Consider the following 12,824-nt stretch of genomic DNA (forward strand, 5'->3'; position numbering starts at 1 on the left):
TACAGAATAACAACACTACAAAATACTTGAGTCACATTTATCTTCAAAAGGTTGACACGAATGTTTGAGTTCTCCAAAAGGCAAATACCCAACAACCTCTAGAATAAGCCTAAGAATGCTTGGGAATAGGGAGTCAGGGGATTGATGGAGGCTGGGGAAATGTGCCCTCCCAACCCTCCCACAGGAACGTCCTAGAGAAACAAGTTATTTTGGGAGGGGGTCTTTAAATGTTTTTTCTTTGAAATAACTTTTAGAAAGAGAAACAAATAAACTGTATATTTCCATGCCTTTTATAAGTTGACATCAAAACAAATTTAGCATAGCATAGTTTTAAAGCATATAATTTCTTGCTTATTGTATACTTTATACATGCTTTAAATATATGTTCCTTAAAATTATTGGATATATAGATATTTATAACTTTCATCTTATAAGAGGGAGTCTGAAAGAGGTTAGGGGTTAGGGATAGATGGCCAGATGATTTGATTAAGAGGCAGGTAACAGGTATATTAAAATTAGTGTTGCCATGAGTCTGTCATCAGAATGAAATTGGGTATTCGTCTTTATTTCTTACCCTCAATGCCCCTGTTGTTTTCTCATCTGGGTCTATCCCCCTGGGTCTACACTTTATTCTTGAATTGTTCCTTTATTGAATACTTCAGTGATTTTACCCTCCCCTTGCCCCCGACCCCCACAGCCCCCTGCCCCAGAAGTAACATCAAGAGTGGGAGGCATCAGGGATGAATGTGGACCCGGCATCGTGGGACTGAGAGTATCTTCTTGACCAAGAGGGGGATGCAAAATGAGACAAAATAGTTTCAGTGGCTGAGAGATTCCAAATGGAGTCGAGAGGTCACTCTGGTGGACATTCTTATGCACTATATAGATAACACCTCTTAGGCTTTAATGTATTGGAATAGCTAGAAGTAAATACCTGAAACTACCAAACTCCAACCCAGCAGTTTGGACTCCTGAAGACAATTATATAATAATGTGGATTACAAGGGGTGACAGTGTGATTGTGAAGACCTTGTGGATCACACCCCCTTTATCTAGTGTATGGATGAGTGGAGGAATGGGGATAAAAACTAAAGGACAAATGGGGTGGGGTGGGGGGATGATTTGGGTGTTTTTTTTTCACTTTTATTTTTCATTCTTGTCCTGGTTCTTTCTGATGTAAGGAAAATGTTCAGAGATAGATTGTGGTGATGAACGCATAACTATGCTATACTGTGGACAGTTGATTGTATACCATGGATGACTGTATGGTGTGTGAAAGTATTTCAATAAAACTGAATTAAAAAAAAAAAAAGGAGTGGGAGGCATGCCTTTGTCTTGTAAAGTGAAAGAGGAACTATTGTGAAAGGGAAAGTGGGAAAGGAGAACTGGCAAATCATAAGCTGAATTTCATTCTGATTACTTTTAGGAAAGAGTACTCATGGAAACTGAAGACTTGGAAGTTGATTTCTTGACAAACATCAGAACTTATTTACCTTACTCACCACCAATATTGAGCATCAAGTGGAATAACTGAGGAGGTGGGGACAGGGAGAGGTACCAATCTGAGAATACCATTCAGTTGCAGAAATAGCCAAGAACCAAAGAACTCTGCATCTAGAATTGCTGGTTGCATGGCAATGGGTACACTGGAAGTAACTGAGTACAAACCCTTTTATTTCCTCTTTCTTTAACTAGCTGTGACATCCTGGAAAATCATTTAATCTGTCTGAGTGTGTCTCCTCATCTTTCCACATTCAACTGAAGGAGAATGCACATGAAATATTTCCTGATCTTTGCCATTCTTCTGCCTCCAGTAAAATTGAGCAATTTTCTTCTCTGCTCAATGTTCCTAAAACATAGTTTTATACTGATAAATATAAAGGTATTTTTTTTTTTTTTTTTTTTTTTTACACTTACATGTGCCTTTCCTGTTACATAGTGAGCAACTCTAGGAATTATTGATATCTTCCTCCTCATTGCCTGAAACAATGCCTGGCAATGCTGTTGACTCAGTGATTTAAATGTTGCCATTATATTTACCCTGGAGGTTTAGGAGAATTAAGTAAGAAACTGTATGTAGAACACTGAGTTCAGAGTGTCAGCAAGTAGGCTCAGAGACAGGAGCTTCAAAGAGTAACAGAATAAAACAATAAAATAATGCCCTGTGAGTTTTAAGTGGTCAGTGAACTGTGAGATATGTTAAGACACATATGAAACATATGCTGTACTAATCAGAGGTGCTCAAACTGCAGTCTCAAGGGGTAAGGTAAAGAACCAAAAGATCTATGGTTGGGTCTGTCAGTGACACTATTATAGTCAAATCTGTCATTTGGTGGAATACTCTGTAGCAGAACTGCAGTTAAATTGTTACTCAGGACAAGATTATGGAGCTAGGAGAACACTATAAGATACTAAGACACTCTTTGGTTACTAAAAAACTAACTATAGATTTAAAATCTTTTCAAAAATAGAGAAGGGGGCATACTAAAAGTGAAATATTACAATTCATTTTTGTTCCACATGCAAAATGAGACTAAACCATGGGAGGTATGGGTGAAGAGCAGGGAACAATGAAGAAAATCTTTTTGGTCATGTAGATTTAGAAGTTCTTATCTAGGCAGGAGAAGTTTAAGAGGTTCACTTAATGTGGTCTATAGACAAGTTTTATTTGGTTAGCCTGTTACATTTTTGAAAAGTTACTTCGAATGTCTTTAAGCAGGATATGTACTCTCTGACTTTCATTTCAAGCATCATTATTCGTCTTGCCTCATACTTGCATTCTTTACATTACGAATGAATTGAAAGGAAAACAGAACTAGTGGATGGATCAGTCAAGAAGGTGGTCAAGAGAATAGCAAAAGATGGACTAAGTGAGAGGGTCCAAAGTCTAGATCTACAAGATCTAGGGCAGCCATCATGGTGTACTTTGTTAAGGACCCAGTGATAATTGCTAAGCTAAGGTTGGCTTCTTATGCTGGACATTCATGGGTAACATATTTATGGAAGAATTCATATATATTAGGATATATTTCTGCCATGTATTACAGGTAGCAATGGCTTATACCAGAGAATTTATCTTTCATATAACCAACCATCAGGAGTGACGCAGTCCTGGGCTAGTCTACTCTATAAATTAATTCATGAAACCAGCCTCCTTCTCTACTATTGTTCCACCATTTCCGATTGTTGTCCTGGTCTGCAAGTAAAAGACGACACACTAGAACATCCCACATCATTTTCCAAGTTAGTTAGTAGAGGAACAGGGGGAAGAAGCATGAACACGCATCCTTTAAGGACATGACTTACAGTTAGCAACCATTATTTTAGTTCATATTCCATTAACAAGGACTTAGACACATGGTCAAACCTAAATACAAGGAAGGCTGGAAATATATGTGAATCATTTTGAATTACTTGTATGCTTTTTATGTATGTATGTTTGTATGTGTATATATGATAATACATATGTGAGTTTGTATATGTATGTATGTATGTGTGTACACACACACACATATACAAAATTTTTTTAAAAGGTGGTCATGTGCACAGCTATAAATTAGTGTTGCTAAAAGAGAGAAGAGAATGGATATTGGAAGACAACTAGTAGTCCTCCACAATGATGGTGCCTGAGCTTGGTGCAATGTCTTATAAATGATTTAATAGAGTTTTGACATTCAATAGAGTTTGTGAAAATCAATGATCATATCAAAAATTGCTGAAGGTATTTGGGGCTTACAGAAATTTTCTTTCTGAGTAGTTTTACGAAGCAGATGAAACAAACCTACGCTACTGGTACATTTCAAAGTCTAACCCAGTAGGTAATGGTGAATTAAGTATTCAGGAGCTTGAACAAAACAAATGCCAGCAGATTATTTCCATATGTGCTAATGATGCTGGCTGCCATAAAATAAAACCTTTCATGATTAGAAAACTGAATTATCCTAGGATTAGAAAGCAGCTGTACCAGTTGAACACAGTCCTGTGACAAGACTGAGTCCTGGCCTACCATTTCCTAACTTCATAACTTGATAAGCCAGTAACTTCTTTAAATCTAATTTTATTTACCTGACAACTGTAGATAATAACTACTTAGAAAGACTAAAATGAAGATTATATCAACTAATACATATGAAATCAATTAGTTATTAGCAGGTTTTCAATAAACATTAGCTAAATCAGAACCCCCACAGTTACCAACTAGGCACCATTTTTTTGACTGAAATGAAGACACAAATCATTTGCAAAGTTATTCTACTCCCAAATAAGTGTATTTAATCATTATCAAAGTTTGTTTGCCTCTTACCTATCTATCTTAGCTACATACAAAGCTTCAAAAAATTATGTAAAAATATGTTTAGGACAGAGAAATGTTAAGTCTCAGCTAGTGAAGTACATTAGAATTGCTCTGGTTTAAATAAGTTTGTTTAAAGTGTCGACTCTTAGGCCACACCCATCCTCTGAAACAGGATCTGGGAAGAGTACCCTGTATCTGTTTATTTAATAAGTTCTCTAGGTGATTGCTAGCCTCTTGAAGTTTGAGAACTGTTGGCCTGGGGATGAAAATACAAAAAAGCATGATGAAAGCACATCGCCATTCAGGTAATATAAACAAACTTAAGGTAAAGATTTGCTGCCCTTGGCATCATGACAAGGGAATGAAATGTGTATTTTCCTAATTAGATACTTCTGTCTAAGTTTAGGCTTCTTTTTAACCCTTCCCTCCACCTTAACGAGTTACCCTGAATTCCAGAAGCAATTCTGAATTCTGTCTTTATTCTTGAAAATTCTAAGGAGTTTTTGATGAAAGTATTTGGAAGAAGCAAATGTAGCTTAAGAGCTACCATTCAAGATCATCAGCAATGTTCCAAGCAGTAGGTGATTTACACATATTCTTTCTATTCTTGAAAATGTCTACAACGTAACTGTTACGATCCTTACATCAGGATGAGAATACTGAGGTTAAAAGAGACTAAGTAATTTGACCACAATCTTAGAGTTTTTATTATGTGAAGAAAATATAGAGTTATTATAGAAAAATAACATAGAGAAATGTGTCCATAAGCAAGTAATTCTATCCCTAAGAAGCAACAAAACTTTCTAACTCAATTCAAAGCTGGATGAGAAGTGGGAATTTGGGTTTGTTTGGTAAGTTAGAAGATTCAATCCAAATGCAAGACTTGAAGTGAGAAGTGATAAAGCATAGGAAGGACATGGACAATTTTGCAGGTGTTCTCAGAATGAAACCTAATTGAAAATAGCTCAAGTAAAGAATATGGCCTAGATTTCCTTCCCCTGCTACCCCGGGGGGGAGGGGGAGGGGGCTGCTTTCTCTATTAATGTTGGAAATCCTAGCAAATTTCATTAATTTTATACTTTTACTCTACCATGAAAAAGAGGAAAAACACACTTTGGAACCTGGGGTGATCGAAATTTCTTCTCAGATCTCAGATTTCACACCAAAACCTGTCCCCCTCACCGCCACCCCCATTGTAGAGGGATGTTAAAAATGGCAGTCTTCAGCTGCAGGCACGGTATCTGCTCCCACGGAAAAGCTGCTGATTATCACCAGCAATAGAAGCAAGACTCTAAGCGCAATGGCCACTGAGAGAATGTTTCACAGCATCCCAAAGTGTCACTCTAAAATCACCCAAGCAAATATGACTTATAGTGACATAATTAGAATCTGGCTTGCAATAACTAAACAGATTTGTTTTAAATTTTTAGGTAAGATAATTATATCAATTAAATCCCTAGAACAAAGAGCCCGTGTTCTGCCATTCATAAACTAATGTCCCTAAAGTGTACTGGGCTTCTAAATATATCAATCAGCAATCTACAATTAGTCTAAATATCTTCTACATAAATAAAATATTTTTGAGCCTAACTTTACATAATATTGAGTAGAGAGAATCTTTCAGATAAACATTTATTCAATCACAAACTTTCAAAGAAAGAGCTGCAACAAAATAATTTAAATTTTAATAGCTCCTACACCAGAAAGTTTTGATATGGCATCTATATATTGATGGTCTACTATGTGCCAGGCAGTATGGTAGGTCCTCCTATACATTATCTGTTATTTCAATGGAATCTTGCAACAGATTCATGGCACAAGTAACAGAAAAGGCAACTGATATCTGCTAAGTTACTTGCTCAAGATCATATACCAGTCAGCCACAAATGAGAAACTAGTACTAGTTCCAATAAACCATGTCGTATCTTGCTATAACAAGATACTTGCATAGATGAAGTCTACAAGAGAATTTCATTTTATAGCAAAGGTGGGTGGGAAAATTGCAGCATACATTTTCTGTGTCAGTTTTTCTGTATCTTCCAATTTCTGTGAAACACCACCATCTATGTAACCCAGTCAATGACTTACAGAAATCTTTCGCTTCTCAAAAGTAGTGAAAATATTAAGAAAATTCCTTCACTTTGGCTTTCCATGATTATGACTCTTTTCTAAATGACAGTTCCAAACTGGAGAGTCCTGTCCTCAACCTATATTAATTCTTTGTCTCCTCACCTATTACAAATGAAAAATGCTGGGGTCACCATGGCAGCAGAAAGGATAGAGTTTAGATTCAAATCACTCCTGTGCCATTTACTAGCTGCATTACCTGGACACGTTATTAATTTCTCTGAACTTCCTTTTCCACATCTGTACTGAGGGAATAATAATACCTACCTCCCAGAGCTGTTGTAATGACTTATTAACTAACATAAATAATGCACATGTCAAATAATAGGAAATTAATAACAATTCTGAGTTCCTTCTTCTTCCCCATTCCACTTCAGGAGCCAGAAATTATTATTGAAAAATAATTTTTAAAAAGCAGTTTTTCAAATCCCAAAGGTTACAAATCTTCATAATTATTATTTCATGATCAGTTCATAAGATAAAAGTCACCATAAAAAACTTACTACACACAAATGTGTGTGTGTGTGTGTGCATGCGTATGCACGAGAATTTCTCAACACATTCTCCAGGGTCAATATATTAAGAATAATTTCACCTTACCACAACATAAAGCAATTTCAATGTGGATGCTCCAACTTCATTTGGGATAATTCACATGTAAGGATTCTACATCTTGAGACCATCTCCAATAGATTTCCTAAATGAAATGAAACAAGAACTCAGGCTGCAGATTCACCATTTGATGTATCCGTCTCTTATGATGCTATTATTGCTTGCCTTTTCAGATAATGAATTTCATTTTGTTTTTTTGGTAAATCAAGAGTTATTCTTAAATATATATTAGAAAATAATAATTAGGTTATAAAACAATTTCCACATCAAACTTAGTATTTTTAGTCAATCTGTTACAAAATAAATTAACTGAATATGAGTAATAGCATATGGATGGTGAGAAAAAAGTGAGAGAGCAATCAAGTTAGAGATAGTGTGCCAGAAAAAGAAAAATTAATTTGAATATTATGGCTCTTCTGTTTTAAAGATGTTTCTGGATGTCCTTCTAAAAGATGAATGCATAAAATAAAACCATGTTATAATATTTAAACACATTTCTTTATGTCATTAGCCACTTTAATTATTATGAAAATATACTTTATCATAAATATTCTCACCTTGACAATTTTACAAGCTGAAACCTCATTCATAAATTTATCAGGTATTATGCTTTGTTGCAAAAACTTAGCAATTTTAATGGTTGTTAATATTAGACACCCTTCTCTTTCTCTCTCTCATAATGTACACATAACCCCTTACAAGTCAAATTTGTCAGAAATTCCACTGAAATCACATAAAATACAACGAAATCACACTTATTCATCAGCCTGGTTCTATATACTTTAAAAGCTATGTTGGTTTCATTATAACAGAATCCTCTACAAAATAAATAAATAAATAAATCCCAGTTATGCAAATCACACTAATGAAAACACCAAACACCAGACTGTGTGAAACATCTCAAGCTTAAGGAGGCATGAAATAGTGATAAATTTTAGATTAGTCACTACAGAACAAATTACAGTGCTTTGCTCTCCTGGTAGCTTCCTGTATTTCTATTTCTGTAAAAATAGTAGTTACAATTGTACTAGGTGACACAAGTGGGTCTCTCTCCCAAAAACTAGCTATGAAAAAGAGCCCACTGCATTCCTCAAATAACACTAACATTTCAAACCTTCTTGATGATATACCAACGGTAATACCAACACTTCAGGTACAAACTTTGAACAAAGAAGGCCTCTATAATTTTCCTTTCAATAAATGCAATGTAAGAATTTGACCATGTTTAAGTTTCTTTCTCTTAGCCCCAAACCCACACTAATATATTCTGTTTTGTGGGCTGGGACTCGGCACACCATATTTCTCTTTTGCCAGTTGACTTCTCCTTAGGTCCTGCAACAGTGGACATGGGAGGGAGCCTCAGGGGCAGGGGATGAGAGAAAAGGGCTCATTTCCTCCTCTTCACTTATTATCAGCATTGCCTTAGCAACCATCCTTAACCCTGTTGCAGTAGACAGTTTCTACCTACAGACGTTTCTAGCTTTTCCCGAACCAGATCATCCTACTCTCTCAGAGGTGCCAGTGCCAGGCAGCTTGCATCTCTGCCTGAGAGGTCTTGAATTCAAGTTCCCTGAGGCTTCTGCTTTGAACTCCTGGGATACCAGCACTGGCTACACAGCTCCACGTCCAAGAAGTATGGGCCTTCATTCTGCTGGGTCCCTCTTGCAAATTCCAAGAACCCTAATACTTCGTTTTATTCTCACTACCTCTGTATAAACTCAGGAGCCTCTTTTTCCTCTTCAGTTCTCCAACAGCTATTTAGATAACCCTTTAAGTGAATTTTCTTTGTTAAAATAATGTGTTGTTTCTGTTTCCCTGCCTGGGCCTTCTTATAGAATTTATTTTAAGTTTAGGAGTGGGGACAATGAAGAAAGGGGAGAAGTAAGAGAGTGAAGAATTTACCATTCTTTGAGGCACTTTCCATTTGTTTTATTTAATCTCCAAAAAAAAAGAAAAAAAAATCTATGAAGTAGTGGTTGTCACAATTATTTATATTAATAAAAAGAGTGATAACTTTTGTTGAGTTCTTATAACATGTTATTAGCTTTACATATATTATCTCATTTAATTTTGTAAACTTTCTGAAAAGGAAGTACTTTAGATCCAATTCATGGATGGAGAATAGAGGTTACGGTTAAATTGCACGCTAAATTTTAGATATCTAGTAAATGCCAGGATTGTGATATATTCACAGTCTGTCTGATTTACAAATCCAGCTCTTTCCTTAAGCCCCTGCTGTAAGGAGAATTCTCTCCTTTGTCCTTCTCTCCTTCCTACATGCCAAGCTGCTTATGTCCAAGAAGATTTTGGTATTCCTTTTTATAATCCTCAGTGAGTTTCCCAAAGCTTTATAGCATTCAGTCCAATCCAAGGGTCCCCAACAATAGTCCTTAAACACATTTATCAAAGAAACATCAAGCATCATACAGAGGGTAGCAGCAGAGATATTGGACAGGAAGTGTCGTTCGGTGTAGCAGAGAAACAAAGATGGCATGAGATTCAAAACATCGTCTGACATTCCTCTATAGTTAAAATAGTGGACTAAATATCTATCAATATATTTTAATGGTTAAGAGTATGTGCTTCTGGCAACAGAGAAACCAGTATTCAAACCCCTAACATGTGGTTACCACTTGCTCTATGCCTCAGTCTCTTCACCTGTGAGATGGATCTAATGATATTGTGTTATAGTGCTTTCAAAATGGGCCCCAAAATTCCTGCCATATTTGTACACACAATCTTTGCAATGTGACTTCCCCATTCTCTTCTTTAAAGAGGTGGAGCTTATTTCTCCACTTCCTAAATCTAGGCTTTCCTTGTCACTTGGATAGCTAATAGAATATGAAGCTTGAAGTAACATTTTGTGACTTCTGAGCCTAGAAGTTAACATCTTTGCTCTTACTGTTTTGGAACTTCTCTGCCACCCTAAAAAGAAGTCACACTAGACTTCTGTAGGTACATGGCCCATCGGACACCCCACCCCAACTGCCTGACATACAAGTGGCCGTCTTGAACCACGCAGACCCAGTTGAGCTGCCGGATGACTACAGCTGCATGAGTGATCCAAAAGAGAAAAGAGGCAGAGCCGATAAGCTGAGCCCAGACCACAGAATTATAAGCAAACAAAATTATCTTTGTTTATATCACTAAATTGTGGGATGGTTTGCTATGTAGTAATAAGTAATTGATAACTGATTCAAATAAGTAACCTCAAAATATTATTTTAAAGATTAAATTAAAAGAAGTATGTAAAATATATGTGCAATGCCAGGGGGCTGGCACACAATAAGGGTTCAAGTGTTTGAGTATATAAAGGATTATCCCAGAGTAGCCATGTCTATCATGGGATAGTCAGCAGCCGGTCACTGTGAAATGCAACTGAAGAAGCTACTTGTCCTGAAAGAGGCAAGAAATTGAGTACCTAGATAGGCCTGAGACTGTTGCTTCATAAAAAAGTAGAGGTATTCTTGAATTGAACATTTATTATTAATACTCAAATTCTTTGCCAATCCAGGACTGCTAGGAACCTGAACCAACCTGCATGGGCATGAGGGGGTAGGGAGTATTATTAAATCAACACTTCTCAAACTTTTTTAAACTCAGGACCAGTTTATGTGCTTTAAAATTATAGAAGAATCTGAAAAGATTTAATGTACATAGGTTATAACAATTTGTATTTATTATATCTGAAATGAAAGCTGAGAACATTTTCAAATCTCTCAAATTATCAAGTAATCATTAATATGTATTAAGAAAAATAAACCCATAACATGTACCCTAAAATTTTTAATGAAAGATAAGTAGATATCCAAAACAAAAATATTGGTAAGTGACACTGCTCCTTTTCATTTTTTCCCCAAATTTCTTTAAAGTCTGACTTAATATAAGACAGCCAGATTCAATCTGCATTCAGCCTATGTTATATATTATTTTGGTTGAAATATATGAAGAAAATCCAGCCTAGTACTGATATTTCAGAAGACAACAGTGCTTCTTTGATCAGACACCATCATTCTATGAATAATGGTTTTTAAAATGTTAATTGCACTGCAGAATCTGAAACCACATCAGTGAACTTTTCATTCTCTGGTATATTAAAACCCATTGGTGTATCTCTTACTGTTAATATAACTTTAACTCATGCATGATTTTGTGATATCATGCCTTAATCAACTAGCAAATACCAGTTCACTAAATAATAAACATCTTTAAAATATTGACACATTTAATTAAACAATACCAAAATATTACATTAGTTAATATCATCACCATTCTCATCAGAGAATTCTTTAAGAATTAGGAACTTTTGTGGCTTACCTGGGCATACAAAAGATTTTCAAAATTCTAATTTTCACTTGAAAACTCAATTTTATCACTGGCAACAAATACATCAGTGGTTTCCCTTGAAATAACAGACTCACTTCATGAAATTTTTTAGTAAAATCTTCCAAATATCTAAGTATGAATAACTCTAGTTTGACTGTCAGTTGAACTTTCATGTTAAAATAATATTATACATAATAGGGGCTAGTTCAACTTGTAAATCAATCAATCACACAAGTCCTTTTCTTCATGACAACACATTACTTCAGTTTGCAGTACAAGTGCTTTGTACATACTTTACATTTCATCACCATGAATATTAAAAAGATGTGCATTCAGAGGAGAAGTTACATAAAATATAAGCTTTCCTACTTCATCAAGGTCATTAAGTGAACTGCTTTTCTTGTTTAGTTCAAATACTCAATGTTGAAAAATATGACTACTAGTAACAGTTTGGCGTTACCACCTTGAATTGAGCTAAGACTCCAACAATTTTACCTACCATTGCCTTTGCTCCAATTGTGCAGTTGGAAATACAGTGACAAAAAAAACAAATCATATTGTTTTGAAAATAATTTTATCTAACAGACTCCCTAAATGGATCTCGGTAACCTCCATGATCCAAAGATCAGAATTGTGAGAACTACATCAAATAGTGAGCTACAAAAATAAGTGAAATGGTAGGAGGCCTCTAACAATGTGAGTATAGACAGCCCATTTTAGGCCAGGCTAGGGATACCCTCCTAACCCACAGCAACATCACCATGGTGAGTTATTAGAATTTTAAGCTAAGATTAAAATAATTGGAGCTGGGAAGAGGAAAATGCTTTTGCCCTACCTGTGATCCTGAAGATCAGTGCTTGTTAGCATAGATGTTTACTCCAAACCTGGGGCTTCCATGACTCCTGCCAAACCCAAGTCAGGAATTTCTAATCAGTTGAGGGAACAGGTGAAAAAGGGAGAAAGACAGATATCAAGAAAGAGATAACAGCCACATAAAGTGACAGATAAAAACAGAGAGATAGAAAAACAAATATACAGAGAGAGAGAGGAAAGTAGGGAGGGAGGGAAACTACAAGATGGAGAAACAGAGTCAGAGAGAGAGTGTGTGTTTTGAGAGGACAAAGAGGCTATTAGAGAGAGATGGAGAGACAAAGTGAAACAGTCAGAGACTGAAAGTAAACTATTGCATTAAATTGCAGGAGAAAGGAAAGAAAAAGACCTTTGCTTTGACATGGTTTTCAAATGATCACAGTTGCAAAGGAGGTTTTCTTTTCTCTCTTCTGAAAGTTGGTTTAATGTATAAGCATGTGGGTGTGTGTTTGTGTTGTGTGGTATGAGGACTTCTGTCCTTCCCTTCTGTAACAACCTAGAGCTACACCTGGCTGCTGATGGAGGTATGAGGGATGCCCGGCAGTGGAGGACAAGGACCGACCTGGCCATCCACAGCATGGAGGAGAGAGCCATG

General features: G+C 36.0%; 1 protein-coding gene across 7 annotated transcripts in view; it reads right to left on the reverse strand.

Annotated features, from left to right (window-relative positions):
• The window catches only part of LINGO2 (leucine rich repeat and Ig domain containing 2), a 1,372,285-nt gene that overhangs the window by 1,107,993 nt on the left and 251,468 nt on the right, over nt 1-12,824 (reverse strand). For all 7 annotated transcript variants that reach the window (XM_037797548.1, XM_037797547.1, XM_037797541.1 and 4 more), the window contains exon 2: nt 7,022-7,118. The gene's annotated coding sequence lies outside the window, so the exon portion shown is untranslated. The remainder of the gene's footprint in view (nt 1-7,021; nt 7,119-12,824) is intronic.

The sequence above is a fragment of the Choloepus didactylus genome, chromosome 10 (genome assembly GCF_015220235.1).
Source record: "Choloepus didactylus isolate mChoDid1 chromosome 10, mChoDid1.pri, whole genome shotgun sequence".
NCBI classification, from domain to species: domain Eukaryota; kingdom Metazoa; phylum Chordata; class Mammalia; order Pilosa; family Megalonychidae; genus Choloepus; species Choloepus didactylus.